At 39.6% G+C, this 23,139-nt stretch overlaps 1 protein-coding gene and 1 pseudogene across 4 annotated transcripts in view; one reads left to right on the top strand and one right to left on the bottom strand.

Moving 5' to 3' along the window:
- The window catches only part of DSE (dermatan sulfate epimerase), a 66,924-nt gene extending 46,905 nt beyond the window's left edge, over positions 1-20,019 (bottom strand). For 3 of the 4 annotated variants that reach the window (XM_008007257.3, XM_073022431.1, XM_038000989.2), the window contains exon 1: positions 19,910-20,019. The gene's annotated coding sequence lies outside the window, so the exon portion shown is untranslated. The remainder of the gene's footprint in view (positions 1-19,909) is intronic. The other variant, XM_008007258.3, reaches the window with a different exon arrangement.
- The window catches only part of LOC140713157 (uncharacterized), a 40,207-nt pseudogene continuing 34,082 nt past the window's right edge, over positions 17,015-23,139 (top strand).

Here is a 23,139-nt window from a genome sequence, read left to right as displayed (position 1 = left end):
TACTACTAAACTGCAAACCATTAGTATCTAGCGTTTCAGAGCGTGGCTATCATTTCATATGTAGAAAAAAAGTAAAATCTGTATTATTTTCATGGAGAAAAGGGAAACTAGGGTAGAGATACGAGTGTACAAGTCACTTATGAGACTACTGGGGCATCCAGTTTTGCTTACAGAAAGGCCAAAAGAGACAATGAAATGGTTATACTTTCTAAGATAAGCTATAGTTTATCTAGCAGTCTAACAATTAAAAATCTTCTGATTAATATTCCTTTATTACAATTTTAGTTGATTTTAATGATGGTTTTAGAATACACTATCAAAGTATTTTCAGAATTTTTCTGATATTTTTTCAGAATAAGTTAATATTGAGCATAATTAAGTGTATTTTTTTATGCTGAATCACTTAAAAAAAGTTATTTTTGCCTGTTATGCTTTGCAGTGCATTGTGATCCAGTATTAGAATATCAGTTCCTTACCCAAGTTGGGGATAAGAATTTCTTATAAATTCCAATCAATTCTACTATGTATTGAAAAGCTATTAAATCCAGGAATTATGGGCCAGGCATAGCGACTCATGCCTGTTATCCCAGCAGTTGGGAGGCTGAGGCAATTGGAGTGCTTGAGCCCAGGAGTTAGAGACCAGCCTGGGCAACATGGTTAAACCGTGTCTCTACAAAAAAATACAAAAATTATTTGAGCATTTTGGCGTGTACCTGGGGTCCCAGCTACTTGGGAAGCTGAGGTGGGAGGATAGCTCGAGGCTGGGAGGCGGAAGTTGCAGTAAGCCGAGATCGCCCCACTGCACTCCAGTTTGGGTGACAGGGTTAGACTCTGTCTCAAAAAAAAAAAAAAAATTAAATCCCAGAACTATGTTAGGCATTGAACAAAGTGGGCAAAAAAATCTATGCCTTCCCTAAATAACTATAGAATAAAAATATAAGAAAATGATATCGCTGAGTTTTTTTTTTTTTTTTTTAAACTGTAGTACTGTATTACTCTGCCTGAAAATAAACATGAATAGTCAGTCTCCCTTAGTCCAAAGCAATTTATTTAACCTACTGAACTTGGCCACTAAAGAAAATTGGCAATGTTTTTAAAAAAAGTTTCTCTTAAGAGTAAATGATTTTCTGTAAGGGTCTGAAGGACAAGCTATGGCTCTCTCGGCAATAGCTTTAACCATGAAAACGCTTTTGTGGCATTACTGACTAAAAAAATAAAGTATAGAAAAGAGGATGAATAAAAATAATGAAGCCAACAGCTAAATCCCAACCTTATACAGTTTCAAATAACAGTTAAACTAAACCACAAAACGCTCCTGAAAACCAAAGTAAAATTTTTCTTCCTGCAGTAGATTCCTGAAGGCAGACTGGTGAGATGGTTAAGAGGGCTGGCATGAGGTCACAGTTGTTTGTCACTGTATGACTTTGGACAAGCTATCTAAACCTATTTCTTCATTTAAAATAAAATGCTATTTGTCGCACTGACTGGTTGGGAGATTAAATGAGGTAGCACCTATAAAGCCCTCACCACTTCATGGTAAGTGTTAAAAAAAAAAAAAAAAAAAAAAAAAAAAAAGCTAGTTATCATTCATCTCAAAACACTATCAGTGGTTGAGGGTGCAAGCTGAAGCCAGACTTCCTGGGTTTGAATCCTAGCATCATCACATCCTTACCTACGTTCCTGTTTCCTCCTCTGTAAAATGGATAAAATAATAGTACCTCCCTCATAGGGTTTCTGTGAAGTTTAACTTAGCTGATATACTTAAAGCATTAAAATGGTACCTAGGATTTAGAAAGTGCTCAATAAATAGTAGCAGCCATCATCATCTTCTCAATGAGAACATCGAGGTCAGTCCAACTGAAAGGTGCACCATGACCCCAGGAGGAAACGCTCACAAAACTATCACTCAGAGAATGCTATTTTAAAAATATGTACAATGCATTGTTTATTCTCAACCTTGCAGTCTCTTCAGGAGACTAAAAATATCAAATACTTTGAGAAATATAGAGTATTTGATGCCAAAAGGTTTCTTCTTCTTCCTGCTCAACTGCACATTTGTAACATTCAGGCTAAATATTCCAAGTAACCAAACGGATCTGAGGAAAAAAGCAATTACCAATCTACTTCTTCATCAAGCAAAGTCTATGTATAGATAAAGCTAACTGATTCACCATACTGATAAAAACATGTTTATACAGTCATGAAAAATTCTAAATGCAGATATATAAGTACTGATGAAATGTAACAGATTAAAAAAATTACTTATAAAACTTAAATACAATTTTTTAAAATTTTGATGTTTAATCAAAATACATTTTCCACTTTCCACAAATCCCAATGTGTATTATCTTTCAACTGGCAATGTAACTCCTTGAATCTGTAGATTAAATATCTTTAATTCTGTACCACCAATTCTCCCCCTTTGATTTGTACGTATGTGACTTTTTTTCTTACCAGTTGTGATGGTTAATTTTATGTATCAACTTGACAGAATCATAGGGTACACAAATATTTGGTCAAACATCATTTCTGGATGTGTCTATGAGGGTGTTTCCAGAGGAGACTAAACTGAGTAAAGCAGACTACCCTCCCAATATGGGTGGGACGAAATAGAACAAAAAGAGAGGGAAAAATTTCTGTCTGCCTAACTGCTGGGGCTGGAACATTGGTCTTCTCCTGTCCTTTGGCTGGGACTTATACCAACAGTGTTCCTAGTTCTCAGGCCTTTACATTTGGGCTGGACCTATTCCATGTGCTTTCTTGGATCTCTAGACTGCAGATGGCAGATTGTGGGACCTCTCAGCCTCCATAATTGCATGAGTCAATTCCCATAATCTAGCCAATTATAGATATAGATAGATAAACAGATGTAGGTGTAGACATGAATCTACTGGTTCTGTTTCTCTGGAGAACCCTAATATACTAATTAAAGCTGCTCAGGCCAAGCCCTTTTTTAAATTCCCGTTAGAAAAACCAAGTATCCTTTTCCTAGTGCTCACTCTCCAGAATCTCACCACCTAGGATAATACACCACACTCTTCCTCTTCCCTGACACTTTGGGAAGTTAGTTTCTGGGATACCATTTTCATTCTCCTGCTTCTCTTAATACCTCTGTGGAAAATCCTTCTTATGCTTTTTTCCCAGAAAATTTTTACTGCTTAAAAAAAATAAAATAAAACTTTTACTGCTTTTACTGTACAAAGAATGTGTATTTCACTATCATATTTAATCCTCAAAATTATTTTATGGGTAATTTTGTTGGAAATAGATGAGGAAACTGAGATTTAGAATAGTGAAATAACTTACCCAGCGTTGTTCAATGAGTGGTCAGGTTTATTTTTGACTTCAGGTGTGTCTGAATCACAGTCAAGATTTTAGCCATTATGCCTCACTTCCTTTCTCCCTGGGGGCTGCCTGCAGTGTCTCAATCCTGGGACTTCCCGCAAGAATATGGCTGCATGGCCACACGCGGTCATTTGCTCACTCCCACCTCCTTCCTCGTAACCTGCTAAGGTGCTCATTTATACATCTAAAACTAAATTCTTCCAATCAGAACTTTCTTAACTTCTTCACTACATTTTGTCAAACCAATTATTTGGAAATCATCTTCATTTCTTCCTTGTCCTTTTCCTTCCACTTCCAATTTTCTCACCAAAGTCATGCTTTTTTTCCTAAGTACTGTTTCGTTACTCTGCAGTTTTTCAACAGATTCCTGAGACTGTCCCAGAATTCAACATCAACCTCCAGGGTAACTTTCCTCCCTTTGACTTCTTTCCTGAATCCAATAAATATCACATACACTTGTGGGTTAGTTTTTCCATTCCTCTAGCCCTTTGTCCGCAAACTCCTATGGATAAGTCATGACATCGATTATAGATTTTCAGGGGAAGTGCCCCACAAAAAAAGTACTACTAACCTCACTTATGTAATCTAATCTGGTTCACTCATTTATGAATTTAGCTAAACCCTTCTTGACATTATGTGTATTTTTGGTATGTCCTTATATCATATCTTCTAGGATAAGGTACTGTAAGTTTACTCTCTAATAATAATAATGCTTCTAAGAAGCACTAATACAATGTTCAAGGATCTACTATGTTATATGGGAAAGGGTTATATTAGCAGACCTGAGTTGCTCAAACCATACACATTCCCAAGAGAAGTCTTCAGGACTGGCCCTTTACCAGCTCATGAGACACGAGCCCTTGGAATATTCTGCCTGATAAAGAGTTTTTTATACACTCGAGGCCTTGGGTTACATGGCAGTAACAGTTTAGTTACCTAGGTGATTTATGATAAACTCCTATCTTTGCTCTGGAGAGGCTGGAGTCTTGAGTAGCTGAAGTCAGTCACACAACTGAACTACAATAAAAGCCCAGGACACCAAGGCTCAGGTGAGCTTCCCTGGCTAGCAATGCTTTGCATGTGTTGGCACACATTGTTGCTGTGAGTACAGCTCCACTAGGAGTGGACACCTGGAAGCTTATGCCTGTTTTCTCCTGAGCTTTGTCCCATGTACCTTTGTCCTTTGGTAAGTTTAATCTGTATCCTTTGGCTGTGTTAAAACATAACCAGATGATAACATATGTTCTAAGTCCTTCTAGTGAATTGCCAAGGCTGACAGTGGTCTTGGGGACTCCTTCCCCATCCATATGCCCTTTTTCTTCTTTTTAGTTAAATCATCTAAGTTCCTGTTAGAATTATGAGTGTCTTGCCATAATACTTTGTCCCATTATAAAAGAAAATGTGATACTTTCACCACATCTTTCTCTTTAGTCAACTTTTGCTATTTTTCTCTGACTTACACCCAGAAAAATGACTAAGAATATTGCTGTTGAAATAAAGGACAAAGCAGAATATGCTGGACTGACACTTTTTTTTAAAGGCTTTGGGAATATTCCAAAAATGAAATATATGGATGGTAAGCAAAGGGCTAAAAGGAAGTTCATAGGAAAGTAATTTACGGGCATTAAACCTGTAACTGCAGTATATCTGATGAAAATAAAAATTGTATACACTGGATGAGTATATATGGAGTGGTGCTTTTATTACTACGCATGAAGTTCTTTTACATTCTTTACTTATATACAAGCATTCCTCATTTTTCCAGATTTCAACTACTCATCAGTGATAAAATTTACTTTTTTTTTTTTTTTTTTGCTGTCTTTAACATTTCCAAACATTTTTATATGTACTTATTTTGATTCTCACTTTGGTCTCACAGATGAAAACCTGTGAGTTCTTTGCCATTAAAATTCCGGCATACTTTTCAAATGTCCTCCCATGAATCATAACTCAGAATACTACAGACTTGGTTTGTAAAACAATGATACATATATGTAGTGAACCCAAAGATGTAGGCACTGCCTTCTTAAATTTCCCCATCTCAGTTATTGGCAACCAATCCTGCCAGTAATTGGGACTCAACCCCACCCCCTCCTTTTCTCCCTTCCCTATTTCACTCTCCATATCCAAACTATCAGCATATTATGTTGGCTTTACTCCAAATCCGTCCAGAATCCAGTCACTTTCACCACCACCACACAGCCACACCATGTCTTGCCTGCAACAGTCTCCAAATTTGTCTGCCTGCCTTCACTCTTACCTCCCTAAAGTCATTCTCCACATAGGAGCCAGAGTGATCCTGTTCAATCCTAATTCAGAGTATGTCACTACGCTGAATATGTCACTACGCTGTTTAAAACACTCTAATGGCTTCCCACCTCATTCAGATAAGCATCAAAGTCCTAAGCATTGCTCTCAAGGCACTAAGCAGTCTGGCCATACTGCCTCTCTGCTTTCACGTCTGACTGTCCAGTCTCTCTCTCTGCTCCAGTCACACTGGCCTCTTTATTATTCCTGCACACACGAGGTGTGCCCCCTCCCCAGTGCCTGTACATCTGTTCCCTCTGCCTCGAATGCTTACCCTAGGATATCCATGTGGCTTGCTCCCTCACCTCCCTTAAGTTTTTGCTCAAATATCACTTTCTCAGTGAGGTCCGCAATGACTACCTTATTTAAATGACATCATTACCACGTCCAACCATCACCATTCTCTAATTCCCTCCTGGGTTTTATTTTTCTTCATGGCACTTATGACCTTCTAATCTACTATATAATTTACTTATTTATTTTGTGTGCTTGGCTCTCCCATCTAGAATGTAAGCTTCAGGAAGGCACTTTGCTTTCTGCTAGATCTCCAGTACCTAAAAGTGTACCTAGCATTTAGTAAACACTTAAAAAATATATATTAATTGGATAAATTTAACTGTGTGTCAAGATGTAAACTTTTAAATCCTCAGAGATAACTAAACGTATAGTTATACAGCTACATAAATATAACTACATGAAAAGAAACAATAAAAATTTGTGTAGGAAGACAAATCATATGGAGATAAATATATTACAATGTTTAAACTCTGAAGGTTACTCTGAGTGATTATCACAGAGTTTACCAAGAGCTGTGATCATGGCCAGTGCCTTCCTGGCCTCCCCCAAGGTACAAAGCTCCCATTAAGTCCACCTCAGGCTGCTGGGTGGCTTGCTTTACCCCCAACTTTCTTGCCATCCCATTATTAGCATGCCTAACTAACATGCCTCTAATCGCAGTCCACTGCCTGAATGTCTCTTGTTATTTCCTGACATTCCAAGGATAGTTTTCATGAGTCTTCTCTAGGTCTTTTTCTAAATGCCACCGCAAAATTTTCGGCCCATCTTGCATGAGATTAGGCACCTTACACTCTCCCTAGTCTATCCATGTCCAGACCAGCCAAACCTTCCTTTCTGCTGAATGATGGTTTCTGTGTTGACTTTTATTTAGGTTGCTCTGTTTTGAAATTTAAAGTGATTCCCTCATGTCCCCATGTCTAATCACATTCCCAAGGATTGCAGTTATTATTTAATGGTTTGGTATAAGGACTTGATTAGTGTTACTGTTTGCAAATTTAAAAAATCTTTCTGTACTATTAACTTTTATCTAGAGAATTCAAAAGAATACTCTCGAATTATTATTTCTTCTACATCTATACCATTGCTATTATTTTCTGCTTAAAAAAACTTACTATGGCATATATTTAAGTCTATGAAATGTTACTAGTCAGGGAATAATTTTTGAGGAAAAGCAAAGCTCTAGTAGACTGCTGGAGACTACATATACTACGTAGAGCAAGATAATAATTTCTGAATTGATGGCCATGGATACACAGGACAAATAACATGTTCCTGCAGAAATATTCCAACTCAGTTCCACATCTGTAAATTGGGGATAGAAATATCTATGTCCCAGGACTGTAAGAAAGATGAATGATAATATGAGCAAGGTGCCCAGAGCAATGACTGTCATATGAAATGTGCTTAATAGGTATGATTATTTAAAAAAATTAAAAACTCCAACTGAGGGTCTGAAATATGGCCAGGTATTTAATGTCCATGTCTGTGTGCATGTACAAGTTCATGAACATTTAATGTGGAGTCTATATCCTCATCTGGGTGAATAAGTTGTCCTTATTTCATTCTGTCTTAGCATCCTGCTCTGAGAGTGTTAGCCTCATTCTTGGCATCTCCTAATCTAGGCATATACTTCTCTCTCGCTTGCATACTTCTCTACCCAAACTTTCATACCCACCCTACCCATTTTTACCCCGTATCTATTCACAGCCAGATTCCCCCTAGCTACTTCTCTTCTGATCAAACCTAATGGAATTCCTCTTTGTCCATGCTGGAAAAAAAATCTCCCTTTTGTACTAAGCTTATTTTTCAAACTCTCTTCTTCTGCCTAGCCCTAAATGGATGTAGAAACTAGATGATCACCTGTCAGGTGATTCAGAATTTTAATAGGGTGTCAGGTGATTCAGAATTTAAATAGGGTGGGGTTGGGGAACACTTAAGATCCTTCCAAATTACAGATTTTATGAAATAACTGAGTCTTTCAACAACAACTTGTGTCCAGTCGTGCTCTCCCATGCAGGCCAAATCTCACATCCTACCAGTTCACAAGCAACACGGAGACAGTCTCTTCAATTCCTGAGACAGCCTAGTTCTCTAAATGACTCTAGGTGTGACTCTCCCAGCACTTTCATCATTTGACATCACCATTTGTCCATGTACTCTTTTAAACCTTCACTGGTAATTTCTATTGCTCTGGGGATATTTCTAACTTTCTCAGTGACTTAAGGAACCTTGATCCTATTTGTTCACTTACATTAATTCCTACCATAAGCTTGGGGGTAGCGGGGGTATCAATTTCAATTTATCTCTTGCCACACAGCTGCATACCTACTCACTTATCATCTGCAACTGATTCCTCAGTAAAATCCTTACCATGGATACTTCAAGAGTTTTGTCCCTTTCCACAAGCATTCAGTTCTTCCTTTGTCACCTATACATTTGGACAGTGACATATCCAAATTTAGAGAGAAGACAGAAAGTATGTGTTGGAAGTATAATGTCTCATTTATCTTAATACCCTTATCTCTATTCCTAGACAGAAATAAGTCACAGGGAATGTCTTTCTGGAAAGAAGGAAGAAAACAAAATATCCTTTCAGGAATCAGGGGCACAGCGAAATCCCAAAGCCCTTTATGGCATGTCCATTAATGTGGCTACGTAGGGAATATGTAAGCCCAGGCAGAAAGGAGACAGAAGAGAAAACAAGCTCATTAACTGATTATCATACAAACCTATAGATTCCTCCTCTTTTCTACAATCCTTTTGGCATACCATGGCCATGTTATGGTAGGCTTGAAAGATCTGACTTACATTCTGTTATAGGTTAAATTTTGTTCCAAAAAAAATTTGTATGTTGAAGTCCTAACCCCCAAACCTCTAAATGGGACCTTATTTGGAAAGAGGGTCATGCAGATTTAATTAGTTAAGATGAGGTCATATTGGAATAGGGCAGACCCCTACTCCAATATGATCAGTGTCTTTAAAAAGAGTGGAAATTTGGAGACAAACACACACACACACAGAATGCCATGTGAAGATGAAAATAGAGATTGGAGTGAAGCATCTACAAGATGGGCATGCCAAAGATTGTGAGCAGTCACCAGAAACTTGGTAAAAGGCTTAGTACACGTTCTCCTTCATAACCTCAGAAGGAAACAGTCTGCTGACAGATTTTAGATTTTAGATTTCTAGCCTCCACCACTGTGAGACAATAAACTCTTATGGTTTAAGCCACCTTGTTTGCAGTACTTTGTTACAGCAGATAACTAATAGAGTCCTAGCTCTAGAATTTTCTCATTTCTAAAGTAAGCACTGTAATTCTTATAGTATCTATACCAATGAACAATACAGTGCCTTTATTGTGCTTGCCAAGTGCCAAGAACTATGCTACATATTTCACGTAGATTGACTAATTTAATCCTTACCACAGCCCCATAATGCAGTTACTTGTATAATTTGTATCTTCACCTTTTGAGGTGATGGAACCTGAGGCACAGAATAATTAAACTACCCAAGGTCCCATAGAATGTGAAGAAGCCAAGACATAAATGCAGGCAGTCTGATCAAATTACCCAGGAAGTAACTATCTTTACAAATCATAAAGTCACCATTGTCATATCATTCCCTACTCAAGAGCCTGTATTTCCCTCAGCAAAATGCGCAACACTCTGGTTCAAGAGCTTTCACAATCTAGCTCTGGCCTATCTTCTCAATCTCATCCCTCATTTCCTCTCTACATAAACTCCCCCTTCAGACTTACCTGCACATCTTTGCTTGAGCATCACTCAGATTTCGTTCCTTTATTCCCTATGTTACTTTCTCTTATCTGCTTCACACCCAACGTGGTACTTTTCTCATTCAACGAACACAATACTCTTTAACGAAGCCTTCTTGGCAACTCCATCCATAAGCAATCTCCCCTGGGAACCCATGTATGCATTGTTCAATATTCTTTTGAGAATTCAGGGACGGTGCCAGCCATGAAGGTGCTTATATCATCTTATAAAGTGATAGAAGAAATATTTATACAAACACTAAAATAAAATGAAATTTGCTAAGAATGACAAAGTACACTTGAAATTTACAGAAGAGCTGACACTTCCGGCAGAGGTGAAGAAGGAAGGATGCACTGAGGACGTAGTATCTGAATTGGGTATTAAAAAGGGGTTGGTAAGAATGTGTACAGATTTCACTGTCTCTACTATACACTTAGTACTAACTATGTGCATACTGAGTTATGTGAATATACACGTTATCTTCCTGTCTCACATCTATTGTTTCAGTCCTCTCTGGATCCAAAAGGGATTTGATTACCAACTCAGATACAAGCTGCTGGGAGGCAGGGTCTGAGACTTCTTTGTCTTTCTTGTAGTGTCAAACACCCTTGTGGAAAATAATAAAGAATATACAAAGAAAGGAAGGAGAAAAAGAGAATGTCATCGACGGAGGTAAGTGAATTCCCATGACTTTTCCCTGAAGTTCTCCTTGACCTGGCAGCTGCTCCATATCTGCTTGCTCCTCTTCTTGTGCCTTTGCTCTGCTGGCTGATCTGCTTGTAGCGCTTTCTCCTTTTTTTTTTTTTGTATAAAATCCTCGGAGACCCAATTCATTCCCCCTCTTTCGCCCTTGGAACCTCTTCCTTCCTGCAATCCTACTGCATTTATGTCCATTCGGCACCTAATTGTTCTCACAAAGTCTCATATTCAGTTATTCTTCTCCAACCAGATTCTATAGCTCCTCAAGGCTGGAAACTGTGTTATATTTATTTTGCATGCCTTCCCCTTTTCCCTCCATCTAGTCATCCCCTCAAACACAGAAGTACCTGGCAAAGAATTACTCAATGACTAAATCCTTTTGGTATTTCTATCACTAAAGTAAAATGTCCTTTCATCTGACTCTCCAAGTTCAAAAGTACATTGGGAAAAGTTATATATCAAAGCATTCATTCTCAAGTAACACAGATTTATCTTTTCTAAAACTTTCAATCACTGAACCAAACATCAGTGGCTTCACCAACAAGAAAAAAAGGTGTAAGCACACAAAGCAGGATCTGTAATATAACCACCCTAACACCACTAACTCCACTTCCTTATGTGCAGGGTTTATCATTTTATGGCAACTCGTAGTCTAAATACTGCCATACATAACCTTTCTTAAGAAAGATATATTGGAAGTGGTCCAACAATCTGAAATTTGCAAGATGAAATGTAACAAGTTGAGGTGAAATTCACCTTTTAAAGTTACCATAGCAGACACTCAAATGACATTTCTGAATTTAAATTTTATACAGAATAATTCTATGCAAGCCACATGAAGTCTAAAAATTTTAATGGCGAGTATCTTGGGACTGTAACAAAGCACATAGATAATGGGATGAATCCACCCTGAACAATCCTTGTTTCCTTAGAAAAAAAGGTGGATCTTAAATTTTCTCGCAATAGTTTAAGAAGGAATAAACGGAACTTACACAAAAGCAATAGATCAATTCCTATTTTGCTCCCTATTTCTCCGGGGTTCTCATTAAAACCAAAAGCTCTAACTTACGAAAGAATTAAGGTAAAGATAGAGGAGGAAGAGAACAAGAAGTAATCTGGAAACTGAATGGGCCAGCAAAAGACATTCTTACCTAAGGTAACTTCGGAGGTTTTCAGTGCTCCCAAGAATCAGTTTCTTTTGAGAAAGGTAATTTTGAAAAGTATTTTGAAATTACTTTGGGGCCGGGCGCGGTGGCTCAAGCCTGTAATCCCAGCACTTTGGGAGGCCGAGATGGGCGGATCACGAGGTCAGGAGATCGAGACCATCCTGGCTAACACGGTGAAACCCCGTCTGTACTAAAAAAATACAAAAAACTAGCCGGGCGAGGTGGCGGGCGCCTGTAGTCCCAGCTACTTGGGAGCCTGAGGCAGGAGAATGGCGTAAACCCGGGAGGCGGAGCTTGCAGTGTGCCGAGATCCGGCCACTGCACTCCAGCCTGGGCGACAGAGTGAGACTCCGCCTCAAAAAAAAAAAAATAAAATAAAAAGTAAAAAATAAAGAAATTACTTTAAAACTACAGTCTATAAGACCAACCTGAAACATAACTCCAAATGCCTAAGACATTAACTTTGCTGAGCTCCACTTCTTGGCATTCTTCAAGCCACTGACCCGTTATCAGCTTAGAGTGCATTTTCCAACACCTTATGCTGTATCAACATGAATTTGCTTTTAAGATACTTCTATCTTAATTTCAATAAGCCTAATTTTAATATTGAGAAAAAAACAGAACCACAGGCCTAAAACCATGGGATCAATTCTGCTGGAGATTGCATCGTCCTAACAAAATAAAATAAAGTTAGCATTCTATTTATAAAAACACCATTAATGTTTTTAACCATAAACACTGCAATAAGAAGCATGGTATGACAGAAGTTTCCAGGTTCTTTCTGACATGGGCAACATCCATATTTTAATCACATGACTGATGAATGCCCCCTACATTCATGCAACCACTGAGATCCTTTCCCTCTCACTACCAGTCTGGTTTCAACCACAGAAAATGCTGTAGAGAAAGGTAAAAGACAAGACTTAAAAAAAACAAGGTTATCTAGAATAAAAAAGAAATGTGGATGGGGACTTAAGGTACAGTAAGGTGGTGATGGATGTGTTAATTAATTTGATTGTGACAATCATTACATTATGCATATGAATATCAAATAATCAGGTTGTATACCTGGAATGTAGATAATGTTTATTGTTAATTGTTTCTTTAAAATTTTTAAAAATAAAAAAGAGAAATATGGAGGAAAAATGACCTGTTTGGGAGAAAACAGATTAAGCAGGGAATGGAGGAGTTTTGCAATGTTTACCTGAATGAAAGATTGATCTTACATATGATCAATATTTAACCAGTCAATAAATACTTTGTTCCTATAAAAATACCAAGTAGAAAATGTAAAGGCATCTTTTATGTAAAACATTAAAATGTTTTCTTCTATATTCACATATTTAAATCATTTCTAATTGCGAAGATTTTCAACTTCAAATGAGTAGAAGTCATAAATCAGAACCCCAGAAGATAAATTTAACATCCCTTCAAGACAACCCCATTTAAACCTTTCTAAACAGAGAAGAATTCAAAGGTCTTTTTCAGAAATCCATCCTAAAGGATAAAAGCATTCAGAAAAACTTCTCTGTATTTACCATAAATCCTTCTTGATGCTTGCCTTAAGTTAATTTCCCCCTTCTTTTCTTCAGGGAAGATGGAAAACAGCTGTTCAACGTTCCCTTTCAGGCTACTTTTTTCCTTCCTGACAGGTCCCTACCCTCCTTGGGAGAAATGTAACCACTGCAGGTGATTCCAAAATCCAGCTGGCCCAAGCCTGATTATCCATGGGGTTGGTGAGCTTGCTCCCATTCATACCACCTGGAATGATATCATCAAACTGCAAAGGCCCCAAGAGAAGATTTTTCCCCAGAATTTGTGAAATTCTAGAAATCCATTGGATATAGTCTGTCCTCAAATGTATTAAAATGACAAAAATAGCACAGTTTCAAGAATAAAAGTTTAGTCAGACTGTCTAGAAGGTAAACAAGGTTGTATTGCAGCTGGGTACCTTGGTCTTCACTACTGCTCTACACCATATCAGATATTGAGTGTACCTTGGCATAATGTATTTTTAAATGACTTACTGATTTCTATCACGAAATTTTTGAGCATTTGTCACTGAGGCAATTTTCTCAGTGACAGAAACTGTCATTTCTCATTTCTAAAACTGAAAAATCCTAGAAATCCCTTTCAGTACCCCAGTCTAAAGGACTAATCTGTAAACAAGTGTCCATTTCTAGTCAGTTATTTCTTTAAATGAGCAACGTATATGGACTCATGACTTCATCTGCAGATTACCACATTTTACCAAAAAAAACTTACACAACACTAATGTTGCTACCTGCTTCAGGAATTGCTAACAAACATCATTTTTCTTGCAACAGCCATTTGACAGCAACAATAACGCTGATATACTGCCTTCGTACTTCATCAATAAAAACATTACAGACCCACAAGCTTGGTGAGCCTATTTCCTTTACAAATTCCTTTTTAAGAGTTAGGAAATGCTGATTCAACTTTGTTGCCGTATAATATTTGCATGCATTAAATGCCTATTATTTAGTAGCTAAGTTTGTTATTGTTACATATGAGAAAAAATGCAAAAGCCCTGATTTAAGCAACAAACACAACTTTACAACTCTATTAATATTTCAAATGGAAAGATTTAAAGGACAGCTTCTTAAACTGACTGTACACCTTTTCAATTTCTACTAAAAGAGCACGAATGCTAATTTAAACACACACTGGGGATTTCGATATGATTATTCCGCTATCGTTCACACTAACAAGAGACAAGAGAAACTATTAAGTCTAGAAATAAAACTCAAAAGGTGGGGGTTGGCATGCAGACACATATATTCAGTTGCAAACTCTTTCTGACTCTGTCTTGGACAAAGCAGATGAGCATAAATAATCTACAATGGATATGTTACATATATGTAATTGAAAACCAACTGCCTATATGTCTTTTGTTATATTTTCTCTAACAAAACTACACTTACCTAATAGGTATAACTATTCCCAAATATAAAATGCCAAAGCAAATTATGCTTATTTGTCAGTATTGTTCATAGCTTCTACATATTACTGAAAGGCAAATTCTGTTCCTTCAGGACTTGTTTACTAACATTTGATGACAACACTACCAAAATCATCTTTACAAAATATTCCAAGGGAGTTGAAGCAAACAGAAGGAAATCCAGTAGTAATCAATACATATTAAAATTCATATGTTATTCTGAATTAAAGACTGAACTACTCCATTCAAGAAATAAACAGATCACCTCAATAATCTTTTCTTTTCTTTCCAAATTAAAATCATTCCCTTCTTCTTTGTAATCTCTAACAGGCTCTCTGAACACTTTTCCTCCAGCAGGTTTACACTCTTCTGGGCATCTGAAAGAGGATCTGGAATCCACAACCTCAACAGGCTGGAGCTTGCCTACACATGGCAGAAGAAAGCAACACAATCGGTAAACGTAAAAATCCTGAAGCCAGCTAATGAGAACTGAGCAATCAGCCCAGGGCTCTGCAGGAATTAGAAGTGGCCCCACAGTGGAATCCTTAGAAGGCATGAGAAGAGACAGAGAGAAGTGGAAGAGAAGGGGGCTGCGGAAAGGGGCTCTGTAAATAGCCAGTTACATTAGTCTAGGAAGCACATAAGCATTTTAGGGAGCTGATGGTTCATGGGGAGTAGTGAGTAGTAAAAGGGATAATAAAGTAGACAATAGGAAAATAAAATGTTAGAGTCTTTAATAATATGAATTTGAAGTCACAAAGGATAAAAGTAGAATTAAATGTGTAATTTAAGTTAATCTTCTATTTAAGGTATACCACTAATGATCTGAAAATGAATGACAAGTCTTTTACCTTTAGTATCTCCATTTCCACACCCCTAAAATGAGGGTAAGACAGTAGCTCTATATCACTGTCCATTTCTACTAGGCTAAAATGTTAAAATATTTGAATTCTTTGGAAAAAAGTTAAAAGTACTAGGCAATTTCAAAATGCAAGTATTTATGTAGCTGTATGTTGAGGGATTTTCCTTTACCGCAATTATCTAAATGCATATGAATTTATAAGCAAGAGTTTATTAATAGTAATGGTCACTCTATCCTATGCACAATACCTTCTATTTCTCTTTCTAATTTGATTCTTTTCTGCAAGACTTCACCACCAACTAATCAAGCCACTCTTCTATGCATAACTAGAAGTTGTGAAACACTAAAATGAGATGATAAGAATTTGGGATACATTTATTTACCATACACATAAAAAAGACCTTGAGGCAGAATCTTGCTCGTCGCCCAGGCTGGAGTGCAGTAGTGTGACCATAGCTCACTGCAGCCTCAAACTCCTGGGCTCAAGTGATCCTCCCATCTCAGACTCCGGAGTAGATAGGAAGAAAGATTTCTCTTTGAAGAGAAATTATTTCAATTAAAAATACTATCCACTTAATGAACAGTTTAATTTTTAAAAGCACATTTCCTATTAGAATGGGGCATTAGAGTTGAGAAGACTTTGTGAAACATACATCCTTAATTATTGTTATCATCAAATGGTAGCATCAATCAGTACATCTCAAGAGTTTGGGATTTTAATCTCTACTTCCCATTCTAATTTACCATATGAATTTCATAGGAAAATAATTTTTCTTTTCAGTACTCTGGGCTTATATATAACTTGCCTCATTGCCATGTGGGCACCAACTTGAGGTATAAAGAATTTTACTGTGTCACCCAAACATTTGCTGGTAATTTGGTGCTCCCAGAGAGTTTTATTCTAGCAATCACTATAGGGGAAGATAACATAATCCCATGAGAAAACCTTAACATATTTGCTGTGGTTTGGATAATTACCACCTCTAAAACTCATGTTGAAACTTCACCTCCAATGTGGATGTGGCAGTATTGAAAGGTAGGACCTAGAGGCGATTGGGTCATGAGCCTCTGCCCTCATGAATGATTAATCCATTCATGGATTAATAGGTTAATGGATTCATAGGTAATCACAGGAATGAGACTGATAGTTTCATAGGAAGAGAAACCTGAAATAGCATGAACAACCTTCTCACCATGTGATGCCCTGCATCACCTCGGAACTCTATAGAGTCCCCACCAGCAAGAAAGTCCTCCCCAGATGCAGCCCCTCAACCTTGGACTTAGGGTCCATAACTGTAAGAAATAAATTCCTTTTCTTTATAAGCTATCCAGATTCAAGTATTCTGTTATAAACAATGGAAAATGGAGTAAGCATTTAAGAACTGTCCTATCCTTTTCTTAGACACATTCTTTTAGTAGGGTTACGTCACTGAATCTCTTCAGGTACCCTACCCACTCCTTCAGAATAGTAAAGATACAGCCCCACTCAGAAAACAGAACAATAATATCCACTATAATGAAGTTCCCTCTACCATAGATTCTGGCTCTCCTCAAAGGCCTGCCACAAACACATCCCAAGTCAATAACAGTATTTCTCTTTTTTTATTTGGGGAAGGGGCAGTGGGTGGTGAAAAAGAATAATATTTACTATATTTAGGATTCCAGTATGCTAATGGTTGCGTAATATTTAATATATGCTACAACCACAAAATGCTAGCCTTTTGGGAATTTCTTCTGAAAGAGGACCTGGAATCCACACCCTCAACAGGCTGGAGCTTGCCTACACATGGCAGAAGCAACACAATCGGTAAACGTAAAAATCCTTTAAAAGTTTCAGGTTATATAATATTTAATATACGCTACAACCACAAAATGCTAGTCTTTTGGGAGTTCCTTTTTGAAAACAAAGATTACCAATATACTAAGACCCAAATTAAAATATTTTTTCTTGTTTTCTCTACAATTATTTATTGAAATCATACTATTGAGTGAAAATTATGCAATTTCTTTCATGCAACACAGTGTGATCCAAGGCAAGTATAAATAAATACCAAAATATTCTATCACAAATAACATTAAGAAATGTATAAATATTTTATTAATTGCAAAATGTACTTTCATCAATGATCTTAAAGCACTTTTTCAGAAATTAAAAAGAGACTCTTTACAACGAGGCACTGGGAAGCATCTGTGAAGTTAAGAGCTTCATTTCATGGATGACCACTGGGTCCTCTCAGGGCAATTCTGCCAGATACTGAACTGGAGAGCCCATAAAATCTCATTGAAAGGAACTGTATTAGCTTGTTTCTGTACTAATTTACAGATGTACACACAAACATTAGTCACTAAGATGGTCCTGATCTCATATAGCAAACCTAGCTGATGTCTTACCCAGTGCTTTTTCAATAGGTCCCCAAGATCAGAAGGAGGGGCAGCCTCTATCTAGCAGGATCGAGAATGGAACCTAATAAACCCATCATGGCAACTGCCTATACTGTTATCAAAGTATCTCTTGGTCAAAGTTTCTTTTCTTTTGTTTTCATTCATTCATTCTTTTTTTGAGACGGAGTCTTGTTCTGTCGCTCAGGCTGGAGAGAAGTGGCACGATCTCGGCTCACTGCAACCTCTGCCTACCGGGTTCAAAAGATTCTTCTGCCTCAGCCTCCCAAGTAACTGGTACTACAGGCGCGTGCCACGATGCCCAGCTAAGTTTTTTTTTTTTTTTTTTTTTGTATTTTTAGTAGAGACAGGTTTCCCCATATGGGCCAGGCTGGTCTCTAACTCCTGACCTCGTGATCCGCCCTAGGCCTCCCAAAGTGCTGGGATTACAGGCGTGAGCCACCGCGCCCGGCCTTTTTTTTTTTTTTTTTTTGAATTCCCCTTTACTTGGTGACTGTACTTTCAGTATTTTTTAATTTGTCAAAATTAAAACTTTGTAGGCCAGTGTTTTTATTTAACAAAAACTTCATAAAAACTGATACTGACATCATATACATGTCAATGAAAAATAACTCTTCCCAAGTTCAAACTCGGGAAGTGCTGCTTATTGATGTTTCTCAGGTTCTGTATTAGTAGCTCCAAGAGAGCTAAGGCTGATCTCATATACCTCTGTATGTAAGCACTATCTTGCACATTTTGCTGAACCCAGAGGGGTCACTAGGTGATGGAGACATCAAATTCAATCTGTTATCTTCTCCATTTTTACCTGAACAGTCCTTACCAACATACTTCAAAAAAGAACTTGTATCTGTATCCTGACCGTCAAAGGAAGAGATCACAATACGGAAATCTAAGTATTTGCATGAAACAAATACTCAGATAATCCTATATTTTCTTCCATGCACATTAGGTTTTTTGTGATCCCATTTAGCAATATAGTTAGAATACACTATACAATATTGTATATCACTTTCACACAGAGATTATCATTGAGAATTTTTTTAAAAACTTGAGAGAATTACTGAAAGTTTAAATTCCATAATGTGAAAAATACTGAAAATATGTATAAGTGAGAAGATCTTTCACACATTTAACAATGCTAAACCATGACTTTCTAAACCATGACCAACGAAAACTTTAAAAAAAAAAAAAACTTTATTACACGAAGATTCCTAGAACTAAACGCGTCATTGCCTGACCTAAAGAATTTCAGGTAAGTGAGGTTCACCATCCTGATTTTAACCAAAGGCTTCGATTTCCATCTGAATGCCAGCCAGCTTAAGAGGAGGCTGCTGCCTTAAAGGAGCGATGAAAACGAAGAAGTTCTCAGGTCACAAACTTAGCTCAGATTCCAGCCCCGACAGATCTTGAGCCCATGTGGTATCACTTTCAGAGCTTCCCAGTCCGTGAGTCAAGCCCCCGCCCCCTCCTCTCCCCGGGACTGCCTCGGGGATGAGGTTTACTAACAATTTCTCCGAGTGTCGGCGGAGCCAAGGAGCGCTGGAATCCAGCGTCTGGGAGAGGCTTGGGAAGCTCTTCCTCGGCTTCCGCAGCCGCAAAGTAGGGCTGCCAGCGCCAGGATCGGCACACATGCCACGGCCACCTTCCCCCACCTCCAAATGGCTGGGGTACGGAGGGAAAGGAGGACGCGAGGGTGTGCCACCCAACTCCGCAGAGTGAAGTTGAGGCCCCGTGGACCATCGAGGAAATCGCGGCCGGGCCGGCCTGATCCGACGCACGGAATGCGATCTCCAGGTTCTCATCGTGTTCCCGGCTCAGTGCTGGGCGTTCAAGGGGTGGGGAGGGGCGAAAAGCTGCCCCTCGAGGCTGCTCAGCCGCTGGGGAAGTCCGTGGCTCAGTCTTCACGCGTCAGGCGCTCTCTCGGAGCCCAGCCGAGCCGGGCCCGGGCGCGCAGCCCGCGGCGCTCCGCTCTCAGCCGGGGACGTGGCTCTCCGTCTCCTGCCCGTGCCGGGCCAGCCCCGCAGGCTACCCGCCCGAAACTCCAGAAGAAAGTTGCGCCGCGCGCCCCAGCTCGCCCCTTGCGCGCCCCTCCGCTTACCGCTCCCCGCCGAGGCTTCGTTCTTTCCGGCGTCGCCTCCGCAACCTCCAGAGCCAGCTCCCGGCCCTCCTCACACCAGGGCGCCCGGGCTCCCGGCCCTTTCCGAACCGAGCCCTCTGCGCCACCGCCGCGCCATGGGTGCTGGTGGGCGCCGCGCCCCGGGATGCGCTGCTGTAGCCTCGGGCGGCGCTACTGAGAGCCGGGCCGGCGCGGGCGGGTAGGTGTGGGCGAAAGGGGCGGAGGAAGGGACGCGGCGGGCGCTGAGGCTCCGCTGGAGGGGGGAGGAAACCGCAACGTCACCAGAGCCCGAGGAGGCGAGGATGAGGAGGGGGAAACGGGGACCCCCTCCCCCGGCCGAACCCCGACCGCAGGCCCGCCCCGCTTTCTCCCGCTCCTCCTCTCCTGGGACTCGCGGCTCGCAGCTGTGCTCGGCCTTCCACGCCACCCGGCCCGGACTCCACCCGTACCCCTGCCCGCCAGGCCTCTTTGGCTCTAACTTGTTCTAGTTTCTTAGGACTCAAACGCTTCAGGTTCGAGAATCACACCCAAAGGAAAGGTAACTTTTGGAGGCCCAGGGGGAGGAGCTGATGCTTACACACAACTCTGGGAGAGGAAAGCGAGGAAGATGTTAAGAATCTTACTACCCGGGCTGGTGCCCACTGCAGTCTGCTCCTCCCGAATAGTTAGTTACTGCCTCTTTTCTCTCGAATTTGGGTTTACTCTCTTCTCAAAGAGAAGTTAGTTGGGGGGGCGGGGGGGAGCGGGGTTTGGAGGGGGATCGCCTGTAGAGAAGCAGTTCTCTTTTTTACTTTACCAACAAAATACACTAAATCCAAGCGCACCGAACCCTGCAAACGGAACAGATTTTAATCATAGGTCAGGAGCAAAGCATTTAATGTAGGCAGCTCACAAACGGAAATTTATCTTACGCAGTGAGGTGTATGTGTGAGAGAGAGAAAGAGAGATCGCTCATGCACCCAAGTTCAGGTGGAGCATTTGCAACCTTGGTAGTCACAGCCTCTTGGAGAAGAGTCCTCCTGTTTTCCAAAAATCAGCCACTGGGCTCAAACACACTCAGCCAGGTCCAACCAGGCCCCAAGGAGATGACAGGTATGATCAGGGCCATTACCTCAGGAATACTTCCCCCACCCTCCACCTCCACCCAGTGTGTTCATGTAACCTGCCAGACCTAGATTGTACCGAAGTGAAAGATTTGTAGGCTACTTACCCATTCATTAGAATGGGAGATATTTTACTGGGAGCAGTGCTTTCCTCCATGAATTCTGAAGGGTACCTCCATCCAATTCCCCTGACCTCAGAGGTTCTCACTTCTATTTGGCCAAATACGGAAAAAATGTGGATGTCTCAGTTTATGCTTCTCTTTTTCAGAAATTGCATTTAAGAGGAACTCCTTACAAACAGGCCAAGAGGAAGTGGCACTATTAAATTTTTTAAATGTTCGCTCACGTAAATCACTAATTTGCATAAACTTGATGCTTTAGGGAAGGCCTGTGGAGGAGAGAAGAGGACTCTGGAAACTGGAATTAATTTTTGGTTCAAATCCAAACTTTGTTTTTACTACTGTGGGCCTTGGAAAACTAACATCAGAGCCTCAGTTTCCTCATCTATAGTGTAATGATATAATACCTCGTTTGAACAGTTATGGAGAGGATACAATAAAAATAGCTAATGTTTATTGAGAGTTTACTACACCATATCAGACGGTCACTGTGCTAAAAAATTTACATATACTAATGCAATTATTAGAATAAATTGTGAAAGTGTCTAACTGTACTATGTAATCCGTGTTAATTTCTATTTATCTTCTCAAATTTGAAAGAGACTTTAGAAAAAACATCTGGTTTAATTTACTTAACCTCTCAGCAAGTAGTAGTCTAGTTCAGTGATTCTCCAACCTGGAACTTTAGAATCAGCAGGGGAGCTATAATAAATTCTTTCTAATGGGAACCCCCACCCAAGAACAACAAATCAGAATCTCTGAGGTTAGGGTCTAAGCATCAGCATCCGCATTTTAAAATCTCTTCCCAGATGATCACAGTGTACAACCAGGATTGAGAATTCTTCAAAGGAGGCAGTACTCACTGTCATTTGCTCCCCTTTACCCTCACACCCCCACAATTTTGCTTTTGAGTGACCTGTGAATTGGCCTCTGGATGACACTCACTTTGTGCAAAGCACACCCCTCCCCCGCCCCACCCCCTCCATTACAGTAAGTCTCAACAGATCTGCTATTCTGCTTTCTGGAATCTACAGGATACACCTAGCCTTGATTCCACGGGAGAATACTTCACTTTACCTGGGTGCATATTAACTCCATCAGCTTTTCTTCATCCATTAAGAAAGCTCTCAGGAGGAGATTTACTTTGCCAACATCTCTCTCAAACCTTGATGCCAAGAATTGAATTCAAGGTTTCACCCAAGTGACAAAGTAGAAAGATGTTTAATGGCTTTGTTGTAATTACTGTATTTCCCTAAGTATATCCTTGGAGCTTCTATGGCAGCAATATTACCCAGCTGACTAAAGTGTTAAAAGTTTAGTTGGAGACTCACTGAACTAGACAACTGCACTTAATGCAGTGTTCAGCACTTAACCTGTGATTTTACTGATTTTTATTGTGTTAAATTAGGCCTCTTAGCTTGTTGAGCTTGTTGACATGTTGGGTATCATTGATATAACTGAGTAATTCTACCTCTCAATTTCATGACCTCTGTAAATCCGGTCTGTGCCATGCCATCATTTAAGTTCTGATTCTCAGGTACCCTTCTCTGCCAACTGACACTGGATTTGAATGCTACTGATGAACATTCTTATCAGTTGAGGACCCAAATATTACCTTGTCCTGTTTTTGTCTGTTGTCCCAGGGTAGCACCCTGTGTACATGGGTATATGGCACTTTTGCAGGATTTAGAAAAAGGTACCCCCACTCTCACCTTAGCTGAAGGATTAGGAAAAAGTGACCCCTTACTCCTAGATGCAGCCCCAAACAGACAGCAGATGAGCTTTGTCTATTGGATGTCTTTGCTCTACAGTAATATTGTCAAAAAACAAAGGAAATGACTACTTACTGAATTCTGGTTCATGTCTACAAAATTGTGTCTTCCTTTTCTAAGTACCCAGATGTCATTCTAATAATAGGTTTATTCATTTTGTTCCGTATCTGTGAAAAGTTTCTTGCCTTGGTTTCAGACTAAGGCAAAAACTGGAACTC

The sequence above is a fragment of the Chlorocebus sabaeus genome, chromosome 13 (genome assembly GCF_047675955.1).
Source record: "Chlorocebus sabaeus isolate Y175 chromosome 13, mChlSab1.0.hap1, whole genome shotgun sequence".
Lineage (NCBI taxonomy): Eukaryota > Metazoa > Chordata > Mammalia > Primates > Cercopithecidae > Chlorocebus > Chlorocebus sabaeus.
Note: the sequence above shows the minus strand (reverse complement) of the source record. Positions and strands in the feature narration are given on the sequence as shown.